The following is a 21,455-nucleotide window of genomic DNA, read 5'->3' on the forward strand; positions in this document are numbered from 1 at the left end:
GCGAGCACTGCATAGCTGTCAATAGTGACAACGCAGTGCCACGTGGTCCTACCGCCAAAGTATTTCGGCAGCAGCCGCCACATGAAATCTCTGCTCGCGGAATTTTGCGAGCGGAGATTCCGTAGTGTAAACATACCCTTATGCAGGAATGGAAGTGGTGGGGAAGGCAAACATACTGTAGCTTTATAACACCTCTTTGACCTGAGCACTGAGCATGATACAAAGCTAACAGATTCCCTTTAAATTTAATGTTGCACCCTAAAAGCATAAAATTCAACATACCATGCAACCTCTGGCCACAATTATGCAGCTCCAGATGCCTTGAAGATGCCTCCAAAGTCAGAGATATCAGGGTATATTCACTTGCAAAACATTTATTGCACAATTTTTTGTGAATGTTCCAAACATTTAAAGGGGTTACACAGGATTTGAAAAACAAAGCTGTTTTCATATGAAAACATTGCCACTTCTGTCCTCAGGTTGTGTGTTGTTTTGGAGCCAATTTGTAATACAATACACAACATAAGGACAGGCTGTGATGCTGGAGTTTACAGAAATCCAAACAATTGCTGCATACATGGATGTATGAAACAGATTTTTTGTTTCATACATTTGTGCTATGAATTGACAGTGTGACACCATAGTCATTAGGGTATATTCACACTTAGGATATGGAGGAAATTTGGTGAAAAGTGCAGCAAAATCCACAGCATGTCAATTTCAGTTGAGTTTCACTACAGTTTTTGGCTCTTTCAATGCTTTGAAGGTAAAATCCTCAGTCAAAATTTACATGGATCCACAAATTTAACAGTGGATTTACCAAACATTTGTGACTGAAAAACCGACTAGGCCATAGCTGAAGCCTCTGCTGGACATGATAATATAACAGAATGGAAACACAGAGAAGTTTAATGGGGTTTGTCAGGTTTCTGGCATGGCATCTAGCATTTCACCGAATAGCACAGCATGCTGGCCTTTTTTGTCTGGCACTTTTATGGAACCTATGACGTAGGCACACAAATGAGCCTCTAAAGCAGTTATGAACTCAAATGGGGGGGTTCTGGGCCCAACATTCTATTAAAGGGAATGAATTACTTATTTTATCTCTGCTGCTCTGCTCTGTCAACTAGCAGCTTAGAGATTTACTTTTCTGCAGCCACTGCAGTTAGGTGTAAATGCTTTGTCACCTGCGCAGAGGTCACTGTAGCAAGGGAAGGAGATGAGCCATGACCATCACCTATTGTCAATGGTGGATCAGGGACGTGCACAAGTTGACTAGAAAGGGGGCTTGAGCCCCTGCCCTTCTCATGTTCTTCTTATAAGTGCACTGGGCAGTCTGGCATCGTTATGTGGGCATTTATATAAATAATTTCAAGATGTGCCTTTTTTTTTAGTTCAGCCCCTACCCCCCAAAATGTCTGTGCACGTCCCTGTGGTGGATCCTGTGCCTGCTGCCTGCTTTATAGTTGACAAGTTGTAGAACTGCCTATTATGATAAGCAGTTGATAGCTAAAAACAGAACGCAGCAATATATATATATATATATATATATATATATATATATATATATATATATATATATATATACCGGTACAGCTAAATAAAAATGCATTAATATAAAAAACTAGATTTAAATAATAGGTCATTTTCTGATAATACATCCTCCAGACAGCCGTAATAGTGTCATAAATAATGTTTTTTCTTTACCAGCTAGTCCCTCTGACTTGAATGTCTAGATGTGGACTGTGAAAAATTAGCTGCAGATTTGCAGCAGTTGCTTTGAACAATGTCAATGAGTAGCAACATACTATGTATGTAACTATGTAACATAATGCTGTGGAAAATCCACAGCGGATTATGTTAGTGTGAGCATACCCTTAAAATAAAACTAAATCACTAGCTTTTTATAATGCATGCTGTCTATTTATTTCCTAATTTCATGACTGCTTTTCTGCTACTTTAGTGTGCATGCTTTCTCTATTGTTAATCTGATGTTTAAAATGTGGCAACATGTTAGTAACTTTTCTAAGTTGAACAAATTGAGGCCTTTATTTACTTTTTCATTTTTTTTACATATTCTAGTTGCTGGTTATTTTTCCACCAGAACAACCATACTAAGCCAACGTTTCCTATTTTCTGTAGCACATATGTCTGCTTTGTGGTATAGACAAGACAGGATGACAGAGTCATCTCATTATCCGTAGACACTAGCTGTATTTGTACTGCGGAAAGCCTATGTAAGACTTTTCTCTAGTTAAAGGGGGTTATACATGACCCCCTCATGAAGACTTTAATAATCTGATATATCTCTGTCAACTAACTCAAGCGCTACACTGCTAAATTTTGTAGCACTGCTTATTGACTTTAACTATTGAATTATAACTACAATCCAAAAAATACACTGAATTAGAAAACATTATATGGACTGCAGCTGTCACTCAGTAGTTAAAATCAATCAATAGGGCTACAACAAAGGTCACAGTTTAGCCCTAGCCTAAAGCTGCCATAAAGCACATGCACGCACACTACTAAACAGACAATACAGGAAATACTTTTTTCCTCCAATATTGCAAATACCATTAAGTGACAAAAAATATGTATATTAAAAGTAGAACATTTTATTTTTTTCTACCCGATGAAACCTAATTAGTGATACAAAAATTATGTACACAAATATTTACAATGACGCGGGGCTCACATCCCAGGGCAATGCACCTTGCATGATTGTTAACAGGTAATACAATTCTGGAAGTGTGTGATTATACTATGTGAGCCTGATTATTCTACTAAGACATTTCCTATGTTGCTGTTAGTGTAATATAATTGTAACATGTAAAACTTAAAAGGAACATATATATATATATATCCTCTCACGTTACATTTTTGCCTTTTAGGTTTTGTTTGTGCTTTATGTATTTCTCATGGCCTTAATTTAAAATATAAATGTTTTTATTATTCATCTAGAACAAAAGTATCAAAGCAATGTGGATTAGATCATCCAGAATATTCTTGAAATAGTTAATATTGGGCCATATTCTCATCTAACATGGTTGTCAAAACAAAAATATGGGTTTCAGTGCTGATTATTTTTCTCCTGTTAGTTCCTCAATTCTCCAATACAGTTCTTTACTTTATGAACAACATTCTTCAATACAGACAGGATCCAGTTGGCTATATACATGGTAATGCATTTGAGCTGGAATGGTGACATGTTAAATCTAAGAAAAATTGTATACAATTACATGTGCAAGACTGAAGACAGGTTGACAAATATCGCATATATTGGTACTGTTGTTTCACAAGTTAAAGTAATCTTGTTTTATCAAGCGTTATGTTACGCATTTCTCAACACAATTATAACAACTCATTTCTTAGCACTGAGATATGAATTACAGTCCAATGTAATTATAATTGCAATTGAGATTGCACATTGGATGGACATTTAGTAATTATATTTCCAAGTCTAAATTTAAGTTGCTTTAAAGTCGGAAAATGACAGAGATATTGGGTTGTATTCATAGTGCAACATTCAGGTGACTGAGAAATGTTACACATAACTTGACATATATGTTATATATTATATAATGCCATATATAACTGCAGAGGGCAGCAGTGTGTATCAGGATTTGTTCAGGTAAGTTGAATTGTGAGAGTTCGAAGAGCTCTTTAGTTGTAGCTAAAGGGGGAATTTCTTGATACACTTTGTATTTTATTTAGTTTTTAAAAGACTGGGTTTTATCTCTTAATTAAACTATTTCTTTATTTAAAGGAAATAATCAGAATTTTTTTTCGTTTAACTTTTAGTGTCTATTTTATATATAATGTTACTCTCTACAGCTTGAAATATTACAGTTTTTACATTAGCCTCTAGACCACAAATACAATGGCCCTGATTTCCTACAAGTATTTTTTCTTGGATTCTACTCAGGTTTCCCTACATTTTGCACTTCTCTCTACATTTTGCTTTTTTACACATGCTCTGATCTGTGGTGTTTTCCAGAGCTCAAATCCACCACATTTTCTGTGGAAACCTTAGTAAATATGTTGGGATATTTTTTTTAAATGTTGGAGACACGCCCCTTTTGATGGCCACACCACCTTTCCTGATGGACACGCCCCTTGTTCAAGTTTTCTAAGTAACAGAGTTTACATTTTTTTATTTTGATACAAATTCGGTCGCAGACAAAATTTGCGGCACAATGTGCCAAATTCTGGCACGCAACTCAACAAAAAAGGTCAGGTTTACAATAGTAAATCATGGCCAATACCTTGGTATTTTTTGTTCTCATGGGGCTTAGGCAGGATATCAACACTACACATAATGCAAACAGACATAACTTTGTATGAATTTTCCCTGCCAATTCCTGGTCCCTGGGGAAGGGGGCAATGTGCAGTAATTTCTTGAAAACTGGAATAGTCTATTGGCATTTTTCTGACAACAATAGCTACAATAACTCTCAGTTATTCTAGCTGCTAAAAAGCACACATACCCTGCTATACTGTATGCCCCATTTTGCCACTCCAGGAAAGTGTTTATAATAAAAAAATAAATATAAATACCGTATATACTCGAGGATAAGCCGAGTTTTTCAGCACTATTTTTCGTGCTGAAAACACACCCCTCGGCTAATACTCGAGTGAACTCTCCGCCTGTCAATCCTTTCTCAGTGGTCTTCAACCTGCGGACCTCCAGAAGTTGCAAAACTACAACTCCCAGCATGCCCGGACAGCCATCGGCTGTCCAGGCATGCTGGGAGTTGTAGTTTTGAAACCTCTGGAGGTCCGCAGGTTGAAGACCACTGCGGCCTTCGTAATCATCCATACACCCCCCCCCTTTAGTTTTCTACTCACCTTCCCTCGGCAGGAGGCTGTGCATGAACGTCCCTGTGCGTCGTCGTCAAGGAAACATCACTAGTCCGGGGCAGGTCCGGAGCGCGGAGAAGAGGGCCCCCCCGTGAAAATGGACAGCCCGGAACGACTAAACCTCCCCACCGGACTGTCCCTGCAGCATAGATGGCCCGGACCAGCTCACCCTTCCTTCCCAGCGAGGGGAGGTGAGTAGAAAACTAAAGGGGAGTCTGGATGATGACAAAGGCCACAGTGGTCTTCAACCTGCGGACCTCCAGAGGTTTGAAAACTACAGCCGATGGCTGTCTGGGCATTCTGGGAGTTGTAGTTTTGCAACATCTGGAGGTCCACAGGTTGAAGACCACTGATGAAGGGATTGACAGGCGGTGATGATGAAGGGGGGGGTGATGACGGGGGTCTGAATGATGACGAAGGGCGCAGTGGTCTTCAACCTTTGGACCTCCAGAGGTTTCAAAACTACAACTCCCAGCATGCCCGGACAGCCGATGGCTGAAGGGATTGACAGGCGATGATGATGAAGGGGGGGAATGATGATGACAGGGGTCTGGATGATGACGGGGTCTGGATGATGACATGGGGGGGATCATGTATTTCCCACCCTAGGCTTTAACTTTAGGCAATAACTAAGGCAATAAAGGTAATAACTTTTCCTGTTTTTTTGGGGTGAAATTAGGGGCCTCGGCTTATATTCAGGTCGGCTTATACTCGAGTATATACGGTATATGAAAATACAAGCACCTGTTGGGCTAAACAATTATACAGATTTTGTTTAGGTTTCTACCTGGTTGTAACATCACAGTGCAATAAAGAGTATGTACATTAAACAGACATTAGCCATCCCAAACCCATTTGCCTAAATGTTCTGGGTTTATTCAACTTTGGAGACTTTCCTTGGTCCTAACTGTGGTTAAATTTGCCCTGGAAAACCCCTTTCAATCAATCTTACCTTAAAGGGGTACTCCCGTGGAAAACTTTTTTGTTTTTAAATCAACTGGTGCAGGAAAGGTAAACAGATTTGTAAATTACTTCTATTAAAAACTCCTTCCAGTACTTTTTAGTGGCTATATACTACAAAGGAAATGCTTATCTTTTTAGATTTCTCTGATGTCATGACCACAGTGCTCTCTCCTCTGCTGTCCCTTTTAGGAACTGTCCAGAGCAGTATATGTTTGCTATGGGGATTTTCTCCTGCTCTGGACAGTTCCTAAAATGGACAGCAGAGGTCAGGAGAGAGCACTGTGGTCATGACATCAGAGAAATCTAAAAAGATAAGCATTTCTTCTGTAGTATACAGCCCCTAAAAAGAACTGGAAGGATTAAGATTTTTTAATAGAAGTCATTTACAAATCTGTTTAACTTTCTGGCACCAGATGATTTAAAAAAAAAAGTTTTCCATGGGAGTACCCCTTTAAACCCTACAATTGTCTGTTCTGTACTTTATTCATACTTTTTACAGTCTCCATCAATTATTGATAGAAGTCTCTACAAATATGAAAAAAAAACTGAAGCTGATGCAAATACAATATTATGCACGTAAAGGTTATAGTCTGCTTATCTGCATATTATATATATATTTTCATAAATGACATCCATGTATTACAATTAAATCAAGACTTATCAGCAACTATGATAGGGGCTAATAGGAATAGGGGCTAATATATATATATATATATATATATATATATATATATATATATATTTTTAGGGCGGATCAGTTACGGCTAAGAACAGAAGGGTTTCTTTAACCATAAATATATATATATATATATATATATATATATATATATATATATAGTAATCACTATGGGAACTCCAGCACAGGATTGCTCAGGTGTGGTGCAGTGTAACCCCCAGTGTGCCACACTGGATCCACATAGAACTTCCTCCGCAAGGAAACAGCACCCAACACCAGGTCCAGGTAAAGTGCAAGCTACAGGGTCTTTATTGCATCAAGAGAGACATTGCGACGTTTCGGCTAACAAGCCTTTTTCTTGCACTTTACCTGGACCTGGTATTGGGTGCTGTTTCCTTGCGGAGGAAGTTATATATATATATATATATATATATATATATATATATATATATAGTCTTCCTGCTTAATCTCCTTATGCTAATTTGAGTTCTGTAAGTACAAGCAATTTTATTTGACCAGAGTCCACTTGTTTGAATTGTTTGAATAAGAGTAATGCTGAAAGCAGTGTTCTTATTGACTTGTACTGTTAATTAGTATAAAGCGCCATCCTTATGTCTTTAACTATAACTGGAGGAAAGTGACAACATAAATGAAGCATTTGTCTCTTTAAACATAAACGACTTCAAAAATGAAACTCCTAACCTTTTTAAATTACAATCTCGAGGACTGGGGAAGGAATCAATTCATTTCTTTGAAGAGTCATTTAAGAATCCTATTTTAGTTTCCTCAAAGGCATTCACTTGCTCTCTGTCCAACTTCAAATCGAAAACTGTTTGACGGACTGGCCTATGGCTTTGTAGCGATTTGTAAAACTGTTCTACATGGCTTCTTGTGTAAAGTTGAGAACTTGAAGCTCTTGTAGCGTTAACGTGCCTATATCTGGACCAACACATGCACAGTAATATACTCTTGATTAACATTTGAACAATTTTCTAAATGGACTACAAAGTAAACATTTTTACTGTGGAGAATTATTTCTATGTTTGCGCGATCATACATATATTAGGCCACTCAGTTTAAGGCTATGTTCAGCGAAATATGATTACCCCCCAAAAAATTGCCTTTTTTTGCATGTAAAAAGATGAGACCAAAAACATTCTGTGAACATATACTAAATATGCAATCTGAAAGAAATCTTCAATAGTCTTAAATGGTAATATGAACAATTTTGAACTATAAAAAAAATTCAACTAATATACGGCTCTAAAAAAATTCTCAACTTTCAAACTTTCCACTTAGCCGTGTATAACACTTATGACTGTTTCTTCTAAGTTTGGAAAAAAATCCAATAGGATATTGCAGCTGTTGCTGATCTTAAAGAGGTTTTCACCTTTTTCCCATAGTTCTGGAAGGATAAGTCTATTTGGTTACACAATTATACTTTGCTTTGCAGATTTGCCATTCAAGAAACTTGGCAAAATAAATGACAAAAACAGGATGTAGGGGCTGTCATTACTCATTGTCACTTTTGGAAATCACAAAAACAGGAGAGAAAGTTATAAGTAAGCCAAACAGAATTTATAAAATCTTGAGACAAAAGAAAAACTTACTGGATTATAATTTGTCTTTAAAGACCTATAGTATCACAGCTAACTAAATTCTTTACATTTTTAGTTTAAGGAATCCGGCACAAAGTAATGCCATGTAAAGCAGAACATTGGGTTCTTATAGTCCTGTATAAAAGAGTATTGAACTCTTTGTGGGATCTTATTCTTTCCTAGATGCAATGGGGCACCTTTTGTAAAGCAGCCTATACTGTAATTCAATGTCATGTTTTTTCTTTCTATTTCGTAATCTAAGGCATACTGTAGAGCCCATGCATTACAAATTGGTATAGTAATGTGCATTTCTCCTCCTGATTTCTAAAACTCAACATGGAAGAAAAAAAAATCATAATTTTTTCCCCATCTACGTCCCAACTGTCACGATGCCGGCTGGCAGGAGGTGGATCCTCTGTGCCAGAGAGGGATTGGCGGGGACCGTGCTAGTGGACCGGTTCTAAGTCACTACTGGTTTTCACCAGAGCCCGCCGCAAAGCGAGATGGACTTGCTGCGGCGGTAGTGACCAGGTCGTATCCACTAGCAACGGCTCAACCTCTCTGACTGCTGAAGATAGGCGCGGTACAAGGGAGTAGACAGAAGCAAGGTCGGACGTAGCAGAAGGTCGGGGGCAGGCGGCAAGGTTCGTAGTCAGGGAGGATAGCAGTAGTACTGGTACACAGGCTAGGACACACAAAACGCTTTCACTGGCACAAGGCAACAAGATCCGGCAAGGAAGTGCATGGGAGGAGGTCAGATAAAGGCAGGGAGCAGATGGAAGCCAATTAAGCTAATTGGGCCAGGCACCAATCATTGGTGCACTGGCCCTTTAAGTCTCAGGGAGCTGGCGCGCGCGCGCCCTAGAGAGCGGAGCCGCGCGCGCCAGCACAAGACAGCAGGGGACGGGAACGGGTAAGTGACCTGGGATGCGATTCGCGAGCGGGCGCGTCCCGCTGTGCGAATCGCATCCCCGACGGCCATGACAGTGCAGCGCTCCCGGTCAGCGGGACCGACCGGGGCGCTGCGGAGAGAGAGACGCCGTGAGCGCTCCGGGGAGGAGCGGGGACCCGGAGCGCTAGGCGTAACAGTACCCCCCCCCTTAGGTCTCCCCTTCTCTTTGTCCGGTAACTGCCTCCCCTGGGATGAGGACACCGGGAAAGGATGGAGGGATTCCTCAACGGCAGGCAGTACAGCAGGAGTGGGAATGGGGAGGGAGGGCAGAGGGCGAGGCCTGGCACGGGGCAGTGTGACACCAGGACGAGGGCCATGAGGAGGCACCGAGGCTTGCCTGACTGGACTGGGAGGGGGGGAGAGGCACTTCTTAAGGCGGGCAGAGTCCATAACGACCTTAGGGAGACCGGATACAGGAGGAACCACAGGGTCAGTACTGGTAACCGGTATAAGGCAGTCCTTGAAGCAAGAGGTACCCCAGCTCTTGATCTCCCCTGTGGACCAATCCAGGGTTGGGGAATGGTGTAGAAGCCAGGGTAGTCCAAGGAGAACTTCAGAAGTGCAATTGGGGAGGACCAAAAACTCAATTTTCTCATGATGAGGTCCGATGCACATTAGGAGGGGCTTCGTGCGGAAACGCACGGTGCAATCCAACCTGGCTCCGTTGACCGCGGAAATGTGGAGTGGCTTGACAAGACGGGTCACCGGGATGCGGAATTTATTCACCAAGGACTCCCGAATAAAATTCCCAGAGGCACCAGAGTCCAGGCAGGCCACGGCTGAGAGGGAAGAGCTGGCTGAAGAAGAAATCCGTACAGGCACCGTGAGACGTGGAGAAGCAGACTTAGAGCCAAGAGACGCCACACCCACGTGAGCTGGGTGCGTGCGTACGTTTCCCAGGCGTGGAGGACGGATGGGGCAATCCACCAAGAAATGCTCGGTACTGGCACAGTACAGACAAAGATTCTCTTCCTTACGGCGATTCCTCTCTTCCAGGGTCAGGCGAGACCGATCCACTTGCATGGCCTCCTCGGCGGGAGGCCTAGGCGCAGAATGCAATGGAGACTGTGGGAGAGGTGTCCAGAGATCTAAGTCTTTTTCCTGGCGGAGCTCTTGATGCCTCTCAGAAAAACGCATGTCAATGCGAGTGGCTAGATGAATGAGTTCATGCAGGTTGGTAGGAGTATCTCGTGCGGCCAGAACATCTTTAATGTTGCTGGATAGGCCTTTTTTAAAGGTCGCGCAGAGGGCCTCATTATTCCAGGAAAGTTCAGAAGCAAGAGTACGGAATTGTATGGCGTACTCGCCAACGGAAGAATTACCCTGGACCAGGTTCAACAGGGCAGTCTCAGCAGAAGAGGCTCGGGCAGGTTCCTCAAAGACACTTCGAATTTCCGAGAAGAAGGAGTGTACAGAGGCAGTGACGGGGTCATTGCGGTCCCAGAGCGGTGTGGCCCATGACAGGGCTTTTCCAGACAGAAGGCTGACTACGAAAGCCACCTTAGACCTTTCAGTAGGAAACTGATCCGACATCATCTCCAAATGCAGGGAACATTGCGAAAGAAAGCCACGGCAAAACTTAGAGTCCCCATTAAATTTGTCCGGCAAGGACAGGCGGAGGCTAGGAGTGGCCACTCGCTGCGGAAGAGGTGCAGGAGCTGGCGGAGGAGATGGTTGCTGCTGCTGTAGCTGAGACTGAATCTGCTGTAGCTGCGACTGGAGTTGCTGAGTCATGGTGGTCAAGTACGACAGCTGGTGATCTTGTTGGGCAATCTGTCGGGCTTGCTGGGCGACCAGTGTGGGGAGGTCGGCGACAACAGGCAGAGGAACTTCAGCGGGATCCATGGCCGGATCTACTGTCACGATGCCGGCTGGCAGGAGGTGGATCCTCTGTGCCAGAGAGGGATTGGCGGGGACCGTGCTAGTGGACCGGTTCTAAGTCACTACTGGTTTTCACCAGAGCCCGCCGCAAAGCGGGATGGACTTGCTGCGGCGGTAGTGACCAGGTCGTATCCACTAGCAACGGCTCAACCTCTCTGACTGCTGAAGATAGGCGCGGTACAAGGGAATAGACAGAAGCAAGGTCGGACGTAGCAGAAGGTCGGGGGCAGGCGGCAAGGTTCGTAGTCAGGGAGGATAGCAGTAGTACTGGTACACAGGCTAGGACACACAAAACGCTTTCACTGGCACAAGGCAACAAGATCCGGCAAGGAAGTGCATGGGAGGAGGTCAGATAAAGGCAGGGAGCAGATGGAAGCCAATTAAGCTAATTGGGCCAGGCACCAATCATTGGTGCACTGGCCCTTTAAGTCTCAGGGAGCTGGCGCGCGCGCGCCCTAGAGAGCGGAGCCGCGCGCGCCAGCACATGACAGCAGGGGACGGGAACGGGTAAGTGACCTGGGATGCGATTCGCGAGCGGGCGCGTCCCGCTGTGCGAATCGCATCCCCGACGGCCATGACAGTGCAGCGCTCCCGGTCAGCGGGACCGACCGGGGCGCTGCGGAGAGAGAGACGCCGTGAGCGCTCCGGGGAGGAGCGGGGACCCGGAGCGCTAGGCGTAACACCAACTACTGCAAAATCAGCTTCACACTACAGAATCTCTGTCTGAAGATATTCCTGTCAGAGATGCCATCTGTAGCAGGCATCAGTAGAACAAGCCGGCACTAAGATCATTCAGAAAACCTCAGTCTCCATAGATGGCAAAGCATTTAGGAGGGGATTCCACTGAAAGAATGAACATCTTCATTCTTTTGTCTGAGTCTGGAATCTTGAATTTCCATGGCAGAAATTTCGTAGTGTGAATGGGGCAGCAGAGCCCCATTGTAAACGATGGGAGGCTGCTGAACCATTTTTCAAAAAGTGGACTTCCACTCTTAAAATATGTAGTGTGAATGGGCCATAACTCTTCTGCCCGACTAATCCACCTCTCCCCTCACTCCTCAGCTAATACCTTCACTGGCAGCCCGCTGCCAAAAAAATTCAGTTTAAACTGTAAACCAGGGCTGTTACGCCTAGCGCTCCGGGTCCCCGCTCCTCCCCGGAGCGCTCACGGCGTCTTTCTCCCTGCAGCTCCCCGGTCGGTCCCGCTGACCGGGAGCGCTGCACTGTCATGGCCGTTGGGGATGCGATTCGCACAGCGGGACGCGCCCGCTCGCGAATCGCATCCCAGGTCACTTACCCGTTCCCGTCCCCTGCTGTCATGTGCTGGCGCGCGCGGCTCCGCTCTCTAGGGCGCGCGCGCGCCAGCTCCCTGAGACTTAAAGGGCCAGTGCACCAATGATTGGTGCCTGGCCCAATTAGCTTAATTGGCTTCCACCTGGTCCCTGACTATATCTAACCTCCTCCCATGCACTCCCTGGCCGGATCTTGTTGCCCTTGTGCCTAGTGAAAGCGTATTGTGTGTCTAAAGCCTGTGTACCAGAACTTCTGCTATCCACCCTGACTACGAACCTTGCCGCCTGCCCCCGACCTTCTGCTACGTCCGACCTTGCTTCTGTCTACTCCCTTGTACCTCGCCTATCATCAGCAGTCAGAGAGGTGACCCGTTGCTAGTGGATACGACCTGGTCACTACCGCCGCAGCAAGACCATCCCGCTTTGCGGCGGGCTCTGGTGAAAACCAGTAGTGACTTAGAACCGGTCCACTAGCGCGGTCCTCGCCAATCCCTCTCTGGCACAGAGGATCCACTACCTGCCAGCCGGCATCGTGACAGTAGATCCGGCCATGGATCCCGCTGACGTCCCTCTGCCTTATATCTCTGATATCACCACGGTGGTCGCCCAGCAATCCCGACAGATCGCCCATCTAACCCACCAGCTGTCGGAAGTATTCACCATTGTGCAGCAACTTCAGTCGCAACTTCAGCAGCAATCATCTCCTCCGCCAGCTCCTGCACCCCTTCCGCAGCGAGTGGCCACTCCTAGCCTCCGCCTGTCCTTGGCGGACAAATTTAATGGGGACTCTAAGTTTTGCCGTGGCTTTCTTTCGCAATGTTCTCTGCACTTGGAGATGATGTCGGACCAGTTTCCTACTGAAAGGTCTAAGGTGGCTTTCGTAGTCAGCCTTCTGTCTGGAAAAGCTCTGTCATGGGCCACACCGCTCTGGGACCGCAATGACCCCGTCACTGCCTCTGTACACTCCTTCTTCTCGGAAATTCGAAGTGTCTTTGAGGAACCTGCCCGAGCCTCTTCTGCTGAGACTGCCCTGCTGAACCTGGTCCAGGGTAATTCTTCCGTTGGCGAGTACGCCATACAATTCCGTACTCTTGCTTCTGAACTTTCCTGGAATAATGAGGCCCTCTGCGCGACCTTTAAAAAAGGCCTATCCAGCAACATTAAAGATGTTCTGGCCGCACGAGAAACTCCTGCTAACCTGCATGAACTCATTCATCTAGCCACGCGCATTGACATGCGTTTTTCTGAGAGACATCAAGAGCTCCGCCAGGAAAAAGACTTAGATCTCTGGACACCTCTCCCACAGTCTCCACTGCAATCTGCGCCTAGGCCTCCCGCCGAGGAAGCCATGCAAGTGGATCGGTCTCGCCTGACCCTGGAAGAGAGGAATCGCCGTAAGGAAGAGAATCTTTGTCTGTACTGTGCCAGTACCGAACATTTTTTGGTGGATTGCCCTATCCGTCCTCCACGTCTGGGAAACGCTCGCTCGCACCCAGCTCTCGTGGGTGTGGCGTCTCTGGATGCTAAGTCGGCTTCTCCACGTCTCACGGTGCCTGTACGGATTTCTACTTCTGCCAGCTCTTCCCTCTCAGCCGTGGCCTGCCTGGACTCTGGTGCTTCTGGGAATTTTATTCGGGAGTTCTTGGTGAATAAATTCCGCATTCCGGTGACCCGTCTTGTCAAGCCACTCCACATTTCCGCGGTCAACGGAGCCAGGTTGGATTGCACCGTGCGTTACCGCACGGAGCCCCTCCTAATGTGCATCGGACCTCATCACGAGAAAATTGAATTTTTGGTCCTTCCCAATTGCACTTCCGAAATTCTCCTTGGACTACCCTGGCTTCTACACCATTCCCCAACCCTGGACTGGTCCACTGGGGAGATCAAGAGTTGGGGTCCCTCTTGTTCCAAGGACTGCCTTAAACCAGTTCCCAGTACTCCCTGCCGTGACCCTGTGGTTCCTCCTGTATCCGGTCCCCCTAAGGTCGTTAGGGACTCTGCCTGCCACAGAAAATGCCTCTCCCCCCCTCCCAGTCCCTTCAGGCAAGCCTCTGTGTCCCCTCATGGCTCCCGTCCTTGTGTCGCCCTGCCCCGTGCCAAGCTTCACCCTCTGCCCTCCCTCCCCATTCCTACTCCTGCTGTACTGCCTGCCATTGAGGAAACCATCCATTCCTTCCCGGTGTCCTCATCCCAGGGGAGGCAGTCACCGGACAAAAAAAAGGGGAGACCTAAGGGGGGGGGTACTGTTACGCCTAGCGCTCCGGGTCCCCGCTCCTCCCCGGAGCGCTCACGGCGTCTTTCTCCCTGCAGCTCCCCGGTCGGTCCCGCTGACCGGGAGCGCTGCACTGTCATGGCCGTTGGGGATGCGATTCGCACAGCGGGACGCGCCCGCTCGCGAATCGCATCCCAGGTCACTTACCCGTTCCCGTCCCCTGCTGTCATGTGCTGGCGCGCGCGGCTCCGCTCTCTAGGGCGCGCGCGGCTCCGCTCTCTAGGGCGCGCGCGCGCCAGCTCCCTGAGACTTAAAGGGCCAGTGCACCAATGATTGGTGCCTGGCCCAATTAGCTTAATTGGCTTCCACCTGGTCCCTGACTATATCTAACCTCCTCCCATGCACTCCCTGGCCGGATCTTGTTGCCCTTGTGCCTAGTGAAAGCGTATTGTGTGTCTAAAGCCTGTGTACCAGAACTTCTGCTATCCACCCTGACTACGAACCTTGCCGCCTGCCCCCGACCTTCTGCTACGTCCGACCTTGCTTCTGTCTACTCCCTTGTACCTCGCCTATCATCAGCAGTCAGAGAGGTGACCCGTTGCTAGTGGATACGACCTGGTCACTACCGCCGCAGCAAGACCATCCCGCTTTGCGGCGGGCTCTGGTGAAAACCAGTAGTGACTTAGAACCGGTCCACTAGCGCGGTCCTCGCCAATCCCTCTCTGGCACAGAGGATCCACTACCTGCCAGCCGGCATCGTGACAAGGGCATACAAGGCTGTCCACAACCTTTCTCCTCTGTACATCTCTGGCCTGATCCCCTTATACTGCCCCTCATGTAATTTACAATCCATACATTGCAACTTGAAGAGCTGCTTCCTTAACCACTCACAGATGACCAGCTGTCTCCCTCACCTACCGTATCCGCTCACCTCTTAGATTGTAAGCCCTCACAGGCAGTGCCTTCTCTCCATCTTCATCCTTTTGTCATTTACTTTGTTTTACATGCATCTGGGTTTATGATGTGTATTTTAACCCCTTATAGTATGTATAGTGACCTTGTTTTTTTATTTTACTAAATGTTAGTCTTTTTCTTAGTTTTAAATAAATAGGCAAATGTGGTAAGGAAACAATTTTGTTCCTTGTCCAAAATGATTAGGAATATTTAAACTTTGAAATGAGTAATATTACGTAATGTGGCTGTAACATGCAGGGTTCTCAATACATTTTGCACTAAATGAAAGCAAAGTTGTGCTTTTTCTGAGTTTATATAGCCTTGCCTTATTCTCACAGCAGGTCTAAAAGTGTTTTGTCATGTAAGATTATGTCTGTGAAAATCCAGCATAAAAAAAATAAAAAAAAATAAAACAAAACAAAAAATGAGAGCTGGAATCTGTAGGGAAATTAGCATACATGTCCCTTTCTATCTCGCGTGTGTGCCCTCTCACTATCTTGCCCTTTTTATTGCTCGCACTGCACATACTATATGAGTAAATAAAATATTATCTTTTTTTTACTAAGCCCTGTCATTGTGACATTGTTATGCTTTTTCTATAACATTTTTAAACATTTAACATTTCAACTTATTTCCTAAAATGTAAGGTTTTCTAATGATGATATAATGAAAGATATAGTTTTACATTATCCATGTATATACTGGTAAAATTTAAAGTTTACAATTCCTGCTACTTTTTTCCTACCTTGTCATCATGACTTTTCTGATGGGATGAGTGAAAACTTGGGAGCTTCTCATTAATGACACGCAGTGACAGGTTGCTTTCTCGTACGCCAATGGTTTTCTGACACACACATTTGACATACACTACTTGGAGGTTCCTGGAAAACTTTATTTAATCATGAACAGTGAAGCTTTAACACAGTCATCCAGACTTACGACTTATGGCAGATGTAACAAATCTGACAAGCACCCAAGACTTTACATTTCATGAAATTGACACTTGATTTTAGAAAAGACACAGGATACAAATAAAAATACATCTTTCTTATTAAAACCTTTGTTATTTAAAAAAAAAAATAGTACTTCAGTTATTTAAGCATGTTTCCAAATGTTTGTTTATTATTCAACAGCTGAATTTTATATTTCTCTCTCTACATTATTCAAAAAGATTGTTAGTAATATGCCGAGGTGTGTGTGCGTGTGAAGAGCGGGGGGGGGGAGGGGTGAGATCTTATTACCAAAATGTATTATAAATGTGTAATAGAAAACACATACTATGGTATATATGTTGTGGAAATGATGGGTAGGCTCGGCTCACCTGACTGGAATGATGGGTAGCCACAATTAAATGACAGCTATATATAACCCACCAGTTTTAAAACAGTGTGAATAGAATTAGATAGGGCCTTATTGTACCTCTATGTGACTTACTTGAATAATGTTGAAAGATTTAGAGAGTATCGATCTTTGGCTTCATGTAGTGGGTCTTATGTTATGTTACCTGATGTTTCAAAGGTAACTTCAATATAAAAGCAGAATCAGATAAGGTTCACCTAGGGCAGTGTGATCCCCATGTACCCACAACAGTTGTGGGGTTTTCAGTGTTTGGTAAAAAAAAAAAAAAAATAATCATATGTTTCTGGGGCCCAATCTCTGGGACCCAATGATTGGCCGCATTAATGTCTTGTCTCTGCCAGTGAATCGTTGAGCAGGCAGGAAGAAGACAGGAAATTGGGGGACCTGAAGAAGATAAATAGAAGCTGGGGTGGACTGCTTCTGAGGGATTGTGGTAGGTCAGCACAATTTTTCCCCCCAGCTACATATTACTGTTTTCAAAAAGCTGAAATATTCCTTTAACCCCTTAAGGACACAGGGCGTACCTGTATGCCCTGAGTCCACTCCCTTTCCATAACGCGGGTCGGCCTCTAACAGAGGCCGGGACCCGTGGCATATAGTGCCCGACACTGATTGCGGTGCCGCGTGCTATTAACCCTTTAGGCGTGGCGTTCAAAGTCGATCGCCGCGTCTAAAGTGAAACTAAACTACCCTCAGCTAGCTCAGTGGGCTGTTCAGGTCCGCCGTGGTGAAATCACGGCGTCCCAAACAGCTGTAGGACAGGAGGAGGATCCAGGCATGAGCAGTCAAGCAGCAGAATCATCGATCAATGCTTTCCTATGAGAAACCATTGATCAATGTAAAAGATCAGTGTGTGCAGTGTTAAAGCCCCCTATGGGAGCTATAACATTGCAAAAAAAAAAAAAAAGTGGACTATTTTTTTAATAAGGATCATTTAACCCCTTCCCTAATAAAAGTTTGAACCACCCCCCTTTTCCCATTTAACAAAAAAACTGTGTAAAAATAAACATATGTGGTATTGCCACATGCAGAAATGTCCGAATTATTAAAATATATTGTCAATTAAACTGCACGGTCAATGGTGTACATGCAAAAAAATTCAAAAGTCCAAAATAGCGTGTTTTGGGTCACTTTTTATATCACGAAAAAATGAATAATAAGCAATCAAAAAGTACAATCAACACAAATATGGTACCGCTAAAAACTGCACAAAAGCCGTCCGCTAATACGGAAAAATAAAAAAGTTACAGGGGTCAGAAGATGACAATTTTAAACGTATACATTTTTCTGCATGTAGTTATGATTTTTTTCAGAAGTACGACAAAATCAAACCTATATAAGTTGGGTATCATTTTAATCGTATGGACCTAAAGTGAAGGTGTCATTTTAATCGAAAAATTTACTATGTAGAAAAGGAAGGCCCCAAAATTTACAAAATTGTGTTTTTTCTTAGATTTTTTCGCACAATGATTTTTTTTCCCTTTCGTCGTAGATTTCTAGGTAACATTACTGATGTCATTACAAAGTAGAATTGGTGGCGCAAAAAATAAGCCATCATATGGATTTTTAGGTACAAAATTGAAAGAGTTATGATTTTTTAAAGGTAAGGAGGAAAAAATTTAAATGCAAAAATATAAAAAACCCTGGTCCTTAAATGGGAACTGTCACCAACTTATTTTTTTGATATGTTGTAGTACTTATGTACTACAACATATCTCTAATATACTTTTATTATTTATTTTTTTTATTAAAAATGTTTAATTTACATTTAAAAACCGGCCACTGAAAAAGGACTGATTTTGGAGTGGCAATCAGTCCTTTTTTAGTTAGGCTGCACTCGCTCCCTGCCTGTCAATCAGACAGGCGGGAGCGAGCGCATTAGCTCCCCGGCCACTGGCTGGGAGGCCACTCCTCCCGCACATCGCCGCCGCCTCGTTGCTGCTGCTGTCCCTGCACGCCCGCTGCCAGACTCTGCAGTAACTGCAAGTGTAATGAGGGAGGAGGGAGTGGGGTATGTGGGGCAGGGGGGGGAGGAGGGAACGGGCTAGTGCTGTAGCGGGGGGGGGGGGGGAACAGGCTAGCAAAAAAAAAAAAATAGGATGGTGGGAGCTACCCTTTAAGGGGTTAAGGGTAGGGTAACACAGTATTTCACACTGTGGATGTGCCGTTGGCAGTCACAAGAGTGAGCTCCCTGCTGTATCTGGGTAGCTCTGTGTGTCAGTTCGTTGCGGTGGATTTCCCACTGTAGAAACAGTGTCTACTTGTTGCAGATGGGCAGTGGGAAATCCGTTGCTATGAGTGGACACAGAGAGCTCCCCAGAGTTATATACGCTGTGGATGCGCTCTGTGTAACTCTACCCTAATGCAGAATGATGTACATATGCAGGATGCCGTACATGTACATTATTGTTGGTTACATGGGCACGACAGTTATGACCATGTGATCAAAAGCAGAATTCTAGGTTTACCTGTAATAACAGCAGGGATTAGACATGGCTTCAATCCTGGCCTCTTAACCCCTTAAAGACTGCAGTGCTAATCACACTATAGCCAAAGGTATGGAGCTTTATTTTTCTTGGCCCTGAAGACTAAAATTCCCCTTATGAAGCAAAAAATGTTCACGTATTTAAATAGAATAGACAATTTTATATATTCCACCCCAATTCAAGGAAACAAACCAGCTTTGAGCCACTTTAAGTCACAAAAACCTATAGCAATAGTATATACTTATAGTTATATTAACTTATATAATATATCAATGCATTTTATTTATTTATTTAAACATTGAACACTGGTAAAAAAAAAAAAGTCATTTCTTATAATACAAATGCTACCAATTATTGTACAAAAATAATAATTAAAAACAATTCCTTAAATATTGAAGTTGCTTATTTGGCTTTGTGTGAAAATATCACTAATGTGTGTCTAAGAATGGGAAATTAGATTGTTGGCCGTATTCAAGACAGAAACTAGGTAGAGTGGTAGCAATCTCTGCATGGTAGAATATGTTGGTGCTAGATAAAAAACAAGATTAGCAGTCAGGGGGTCATATGAGAAATACCCTTCCCTCAAATCAATATAGTACACATTACTTTCAGAGTCCCAGAGAAGAACTAAATCATTATTTAAAAGAAGCCAGCATTTATGCCTGGGTGCAAGGTGGCAAATCCTATCCTATAGCTATTTTTTTTAACTGAAAAAGTTCTTTAGTTTTCAAGATTCAAGAAGGACACAGGACATTGGTTTTAACATGCTACTAAAAGAGCTATTTGCAATAACATGAAACAGAGGAAATTGAAATTAGCTCTTCTCACAGTATTTGAAAAACTTTCATTACAAAAACAATAAAATGCTACAGCACACATGGAAATCAGTCACAGCTACATAAAAATTAAAACTGAGGAACTGTTAAAATGTAATATTCTCATTGTGGAGTAACATCTACTACTCCTTCCGAATTACTACAAAACGGGTTAAACTAATGACACGACAATGAACATAGGATCTCTTGCTTGGCAATTCAAATTTAATAAAATAAACATCTATTGTATAAACAAAAAAATTATGTGTGTAGAGTAATTCTTTCTACTTCGTAAAATAAACAATAATAAAGGGGGTTATTTTAAATAAATAAGGCAATATAAAGTAAGGTCAACATTCCGATGGCTTTTGATGTACCATTTTCCTACAAAGAAAACAATGTTGCACATAAAAGAGGACTTGTCTCCTGTGTTGTTCGTGTTAAACTGCAGCCACAAGGCTATAAGACTTTTGCACAGTTTTACCATGCATATGCTATGTCAGTACAACTAAAAATTTTTCCCAAAATATAGCTTAATTGTGGAAGGTGTTATATGCAAATAGAGTACCTGGTGTCACTGCAGTGTGCAGTACTGTTGTCCTTCAAAGACATTCACTCTAATAAAATGGACATTTCTAGTGCTGACTTCACAAGCATAGTAATGTCCATCATCCAGGAATGGGTATGTTTAAAGTTGTAGTAAGTGTCAGCATAGGTTCTCTATTTGTTTACAGCACACACTGCTTTTAAACTGTTTATGCTGAACAAATGTCATTTGTACTGATGTGGTTGTAATACTATTAAAACTCTACAGCATTGTGGCTGTAGTTTTAAAGAGTACCTATCATGAACTCATCTGTCCCTAATTCCTCCCCCCATCTTTCCCTGACTCTTCCTGACTCTAATCCTACTTTTTTTTCTAAAACCCCTTTTCCTACCTTTTTAAATTCCTTGTTAGTTGCTAATTTTGCAGCCCTCTGTGAGAGAGGAAGGGGGAGTGACCCAACACATGTGACATCAGTTGAAGTCTGGCTGGGCTCACTTCCGCCCTTCTTCTGTGGATCCTGCTTGCAATCCGCTAATCCGGTAAGGGTAGCGCGGGGGGGAGGGGGGGTGCTGTGAGCCCTGCGATCCTTGCTTTCAGCCGCATATAACTTTTTTTATTTTTCTGCGTATGGGGCGGTATGAGGGCTCATTTTTTGCGCCGTGATCTGAAGTTTTTAGCGGTACCATATTTGTATTGATATGACTTTTTGATCGCTTTTTATTCATTTTTTCATGATATAAAAGTGACCAAAAATACAAAATTTTGGACTTTGGAATTTTTTTGGCGCGTACGCCATTAACTGTGCGGTTTAATTAATGATATATTTTTATAATTCGGACATTTTTAAATAGGAAAAG

General features: G+C 43.7%; 1 protein-coding gene across 12 annotated transcripts in view; it reads left to right on the plus strand.

The window, feature by feature from the left end:
* Positions 1–21,455, plus strand: part of TENM2 (teneurin transmembrane protein 2) — a 2,592,228-nt gene that overhangs the window by 1,640,482 nt on the left and 930,291 nt on the right. The gene's annotated exons all lie outside the window — the stretch shown is intronic.

The sequence above is a fragment of the Hyla sarda genome, chromosome 4 (genome assembly GCF_029499605.1).
Source record: "Hyla sarda isolate aHylSar1 chromosome 4, aHylSar1.hap1, whole genome shotgun sequence".
Lineage (NCBI taxonomy): Eukaryota > Metazoa > Chordata > Amphibia > Anura > Hylidae > Hyla > Hyla sarda.